The sequence below is a fragment of the Taudactylus pleione genome, unplaced genomic scaffold (genome assembly GCF_031769625.1).
Source record: "Taudactylus pleione unplaced genomic scaffold, aTauple2 ptg000377l, whole genome shotgun sequence".
NCBI classification, from domain to species: Eukaryota; Metazoa; Chordata; class Amphibia; order Anura; family Myobatrachidae; genus Taudactylus; species Taudactylus pleione.
In genome coordinates, this window is record NW_028284778.1 from 7,813,241 (window position 1) to 7,819,605 (window position 6,365).

A 6,365-nucleotide genomic window follows, 5' to 3' on the forward strand; every position below is an offset into this window, starting at 1 on the left:
AATATGTAATCAGTGTCAGGCTGGAGCAGAAGAGCCGGTCAGTGTATACAGTATGGAGGGCTGTGTGGAATATGTAATCACCAGTGTCAGGCTGGAGCAGAGGAGCCGGTCAGTGTAGACAGTATGGTGGGCTGTGTGGAATATGTAATCATCAGTGTCAGGCTGGAGCAGAGGAGCCGGTCAGTGTATACAGTGTGGTGGGCTGTGTGGAATATGTAATCATCAGTGTCAGGCTGGAGCAGAGGAGCCGGTCAGTGTAGACAGTATGGTGGGCTGTGTGGAATATGTAATCATCAGTGTCAGGCTGGAGCAGGGGAGCCGGTCAGTGTATACAGTATGGAGGGCTGTGTGGAATATGTAATCATCAGTGTCAGGCTGGAGCAGAGGAGCCGGTCAGTGTATACAGTATGGAGGGCTGTGTGGAATATGTAATCATCAGTGTCAGGCTGGAGCAGGGGAGCCGGTCAGTGCTTTAGGTCCCAGGACGTGAGATCATGCAGATGTTATTCCTGGAACTGTACTCAGGGAATGTGAATGTGTCGCGCTCTGCATTATGAGGGTATAAAGCATAAATGAAGGTTGATTCTCCTATTCTATTTATTACATGGAACACTAGTAACCCATTAATGCTGGGCCAAACCTCGTCTATTCTAATCTCTCCCCAGCTCTGGAAAGGAGACTGGCAGAGGGAATGATGCAGAGGAGGTTGTGAAATGGTTATAAATAACTCAATAATAGAGTATATTACTGCAAAACTTGCTCTGTGCTCATTGGCTGGTACTTTTTGGGCAGAAGTCAGAGGTGGACGCCCCTTGCAGGCAGTGCAGATGATTGCACAGGTAAGTGATTATTGGCTGCTGTGCATTGGCTGTTACATACTGGAGAGCTGTTAACAGAACAGGGGAGGCAAAGTGACGGGCGGTGACCAGGAGGTGCCTGACAGGAGCACAAATCCATCTCATGTGCGTCTATTGGGCATCACTGCAAGCGCACTGTATTCTCAGACCCATAGCCACGTTTATACAGAGACACTGCGCCTGCAATAGGCTGGTGTAAGCGCAGATGGTCTACTGTCTAGTACCACTGGTGTTGCCTCTGTGTGCAGGGGGGGCAGAAAATGGGCTTCTCAGGGCTGGCACATTGGGGCGCATACTAATGCACAAGGGAAAGGCTGAGATTACCATTGGTGTATTATCGCAGCTGCATCTCCGGCTACAGACACCAGTGCAGCAGCCCCCACCTCTGTATTGGGCCCTCAGTAACATGAATGTCATGTAAGAATAAATAAAGGAAGTCTGACGAGGGTGGTGCCATCATGTATTTCTATCATGCCCTCGACTCCCTCATCCAGTTTGGTATCTCTACTCACAGGTGGGCCATCTGTACAAAGCCCCAATATTAGCTCTTTTATTAGGACTTCGGGACTCACACCCAGGGGTGTCACCTCATCATAGATAAATAGTAAGTTATAAAAGATGGTGCCCAGGACCTTTTACTCAGTTGCTGACATGGAATAACCGGGAAGGTGGGATTTCAATTCCTACCAGGTGGTTCCAGCTGCAGTGAGAGGAGACCTTGCCTTCAGTCCTACTTTACCATCTCCATCGGGACAAGTCTGTGGAGCAGTGAACTCGGGGTACCTGCAGGAGTGGACTGATTGGTAGCTGGTACCTACCTCAGTGGAAAAGGAGTTTATTAAGCATATGGCCACGATTGGTTAGACCCTGAACATCACCTGGAGAACCACGAAGTCAGGTAACCTATATCTCAATAAAGTAATTACAGGGAACACGGAATGTGGACTTGCACTGCTTGCACCACAGGGGTATCAGGTTTGTTGGGTGTTGAGGTGCCTTATGTGAGTTGGTAGTATATCTGGCACTTATAGGTATCTGTCCATAGTCCTGGTACTGTATTACCCAACCTCCTGTGTACTATGTAATAAAAGATAGCAGTGCACACATAACCACAGCATCCTCACAAGTGGGAGCAAGCAGTGGGCATGATACCATCATGATGTATACAGGTAAAGTTTAGAGGAGCGATAATGCAAACCCTGTAAGAAAAGTTGGAGGAGGGGATAAGATCCCTCTAAACCAACTTTCAGGTTACTGAGCAGCCCTACTTCAGTATCTTGAACAGCTGCAGGTGAGCATGAAACGTGTGATGGGATACCAACCTGAGACAATAACCTGGCTCCTTACCCTGTGTGGCAGTGACAGCATCTGACCAACCTTGTAGCACCAGACAAAGAAGCAGAGCATTAGCGCACCTTCTGCATTACTCATGTACGATCCTATGTGGATAAGAATGTGGGGGCTACGGTTGTTCATTGCCTGTCACTAACTGGACTTTTTCCCATTACTTCACTACAGCTCCCAAGTGCACTTAGTGCTATATCTGGACTTTAGTTTTTTCATATTCATGTCTATCAAACCACTCATTAAAAGCTCCAACTTTTTATTTAAACCTGCTTCAGTGTCTGCTCCTATCACCACCCCGGGCCCACAACAAAACCAGAACATCACACATATGATCATGTGAAAGATAGACACACTAGACGCGAATGTGTATGTACCACAAGCATCTCCTCATCTCTGCTTTATTTAACAGACAGACTCATTTATAGGTTCCAAGTAACACATCTATTGTTCATTATGTGCAGTGAGACTATAGTGCTGTTTAAACATTGGAATCGCATACCTTACCATATATGTACATATGCTTTTCTGTGCACATATGACAGGGTCTGTACAATTAATTAACTCCATCCTGTCCTGGGCACCCACCCTCCATGCATACATGGCATACAAAATGGATTCTTATTTCAAAATGGCTTCTATACTTCCACAGTAGGTACTATCAATGGGCACATCTTACAAGTACCACATTGCATGGATCCTTTTTTAGATAATACAGGTTTTTTGACACTACTTCATGTAATATATTATTTTACAAATGATATATGTATAATGTTTAGCCTATTTTATTATGGGAGATACTTCAGTTGTCTCTCGGGCCTAATTACAGTAAAATTCCAAAAGAAATGGCCCATTGAACTACATTTCCCATGATCCTTAGAGGACAATTAACACCACTTCCTGTCCACCGGACGCCGTCACTTCCATCTGGGTTTCTTTCAGGCACAAAGCGCACTAAAGATAGCCGCCGGACCTAATACTTAGGCACAAGATAAAACTACATATCACACAATTCCCTGCAGATGCCTCCAATATCAGACCTATTAATTTCCGGGATCCTGGTGACATCACTTCCACCAACCCACTCAGGGTTTTATACATTGAAGATCCCCAGATCCCTTTTCTATTGAGAGACCGGCACTATGATGCAATCCACTACTGTCCCACACCCCTAAAGATGCTTATTTTAACATGAAGATTGACCTCCACTTCCGATCCACAGCAACGGAACTGGAAGTGACACACTTTTAAAGAGAAGACTGTTACTATAACAGTGAGCACTTTGGAAGTTACCCTCTATGCCTTCATAAAGAGATATAGGACCTCATTCAGAGTCGGTCGAAACGGTTGTACGGGAAAAGGGGCCGGATATGCAAATGATTCCCTCGCAAGTTACGTCCCTAAGTTCGGATCGGTAGCTGGCCGACCAAGGGGAGGAAGCGGCCGGAATACAAAAAAATACGCCCCCTTCTCGTACGCATTACACGTCATCTCAATGATTAATCAAGACCATCGAGAACCATCGGAACTGGTCGTAGAGCTTAAGGTTGACTATACCCTCTCTTAAGCTCTACGATCATGTCAGTGTAAAAACCTCCCATGTCACATGTGCCATGACGCTACTTTGTTAATTATGCACTCCCATAAACCATATGCACTCCCATAAAACGCCGTTCACATAATTAGGCATGCCTGCGTCCGGATCTCCACTCCCCCGTTTTCAAGCACCTTCCCCTGTTACCACCCACAAACGCCTCAATCTGTCACTCAAAGTACCGACCTGGCTGTGCTCAAGGAGAGAGAAATTTCTGATCGTAGCGGCTAATTTGTGCACGCGCATTGCGAACTTTACGCATGCGCAGTATAGCGAACATCGGTGGTGTACGACCATGCGGCCGCTTCGACCGACTCTGAATGAGGTCCATAGTGCCTTATTTATCAATGAGTTTTATTATTCACAACGAGTGATAAATGGTGCTCCAGCCAATCAGCTCAGATTAGGAGCTGATTGGCTGGAGCATCATTATCATACGCAATGAGTTTTATCACTCGTTGTGAATGATAAAACTGGTTGATAAATGAGACCCATAATATCTGGAAACACATTGGCTGTAGGAGGTACTGCCCGGTGTAGCTGCATACTGATACCATGGAAGGAGGTAAGACCTTTGTTTGCACCATCTAGTTTCTTGAAACCGGACTTGAAACTGTTATTAGTGATTCCTAAGAGCATCACTGGGTCACCTGTATGGCACCTACTGGGTAATACATTTTATTTATATATAAATGTGTCAGGCATATCCATGCACTATAATATTTTTTTCATTACCTTTTAATAAAAACCTATTGGTCCTTCAAAACAAAACCTTTATATGAGAGCCAGGGTATGCATAGTGGTGAGTATGGTACAAATGTCATTTCCATCTCCCATTTGCATAGACACACATACATGTTTGGTGTCACTACTGTCAGTGTAAGTGAGGTACGTCATCATCACTGACTGCTAATACCAGTCACATTTCTTATACCAGCTAATGATACTTGAATATGAGAGGCAGAGTATGCATAGTGGTGAGTATGGTACACATGTGATTTCCATCTCCCATTTGCATAGACACACATACATGTTTGGTGTCACTACTGTCAGTGTAAGTGAGGTACGTCATAATCACTGACTGCTAATACCAGTCACATTTCTTATACCAGCTAATGATACTTGTATATGAGAGGCAGAGTATGCATAGTGGTGAGTATGGTACACATGTGATTCCCATCTCCCATTTGCATAGACACACATACATGTTTGGTGTCACTACTGTCAGTGTAAGTGAGGTACGCCATCATCACTGACTGCTAATACCAGTAACATTACTTATACCAGCTAATGATACTTGTATATGAGAGGCCGAGTATGCATAGTGGTGAGTACAGTACACATGTGATTACCATCTCCCATTTGCATAGACACACATACATGTTTGGTGTCACTACTGTCAGTGTAAGTGAGGTACTCCATCATCACTGACTGCTAATACCAGTAACATTACTTATACCATCTAATGACACCTGTATATGAGAGGCAGACTATGCATAGTGGTGAGTATGGTACACATTATAATTTGCACCTTGGGGGTGATACACGTCACCTGTACAATACCCCAAATGAACAACTGAGCTTACTGTGATCAGTATAAAACACTACACATTGTTGGATCCTATTATATATTACATGTATCTGACGAGCAGACGCTGATCAGTATTATCCATTCATGGGAGAGAAATGGAGAATAATGACCTCGGGATAAGTAATATATATAAGGAACGTACAGTTACATTCATTATCTGTAACACCATAATATACATCACATAGTTTATGTACCCTCACCAGTGACCACCTTGGCAGCGCCACTCTTCAACACTATACACATTATATCACATAGTCTATGAAGGTCTGCGGGATAGATCTTGTAGTGTTGTTAGGAGACAGCAGTTAGATCATTGAGGCCTTTACACACACAATTAATACCTTTTTTTTTTCAATAAAATACCATTAGTTTCCTTATTTCTCCTAAAAAGTCCATAAACAATCTCCCCAAAACAGACAAAGAAAATTTTCATTGAATTGTAAGAAAGTGAAAAAAACCTAATGTTTAAAAAAAAAAAAAAAAAAAAAAAAAAAATTCCAAACACCATCATGAAATACATTGTGGTTCGTGTGTCACCCTAAATCCACGATTCCAAAGCAGCAAACAGCTGGAGTCTACCCATAAGGCTCCACAATAAAATCTGTTTTCAATAGAATAATAATGTATTTTATCTTCTCTGTGTATAGATGAGATACATAAAATGTAGCTCCTATATAACAACGACGTGGTCTGTTATTACTGCGGAGAGTGGTGCCGATATCTAATAGAATAATAATGTATTTTATCTTCTCTGTGTATGAATGATATACATAAAATGTATTCCCTACAGTGGCGTAACTACCATGGGTGCAGGGGGTGCGGCTGCTATGGGGCCCGGACCAACCCGGGGCCCGGCCTTCCCCCTGCACCTACGATGCCAGGCCGCTGTCCTTCCCTCCGCACCCTACTCACTCCCCTATCAGTCTCCTCACTCCCCTCTACTGCACTTACCTGCTCCTTGGTTGCGTGCCCCCCTGCT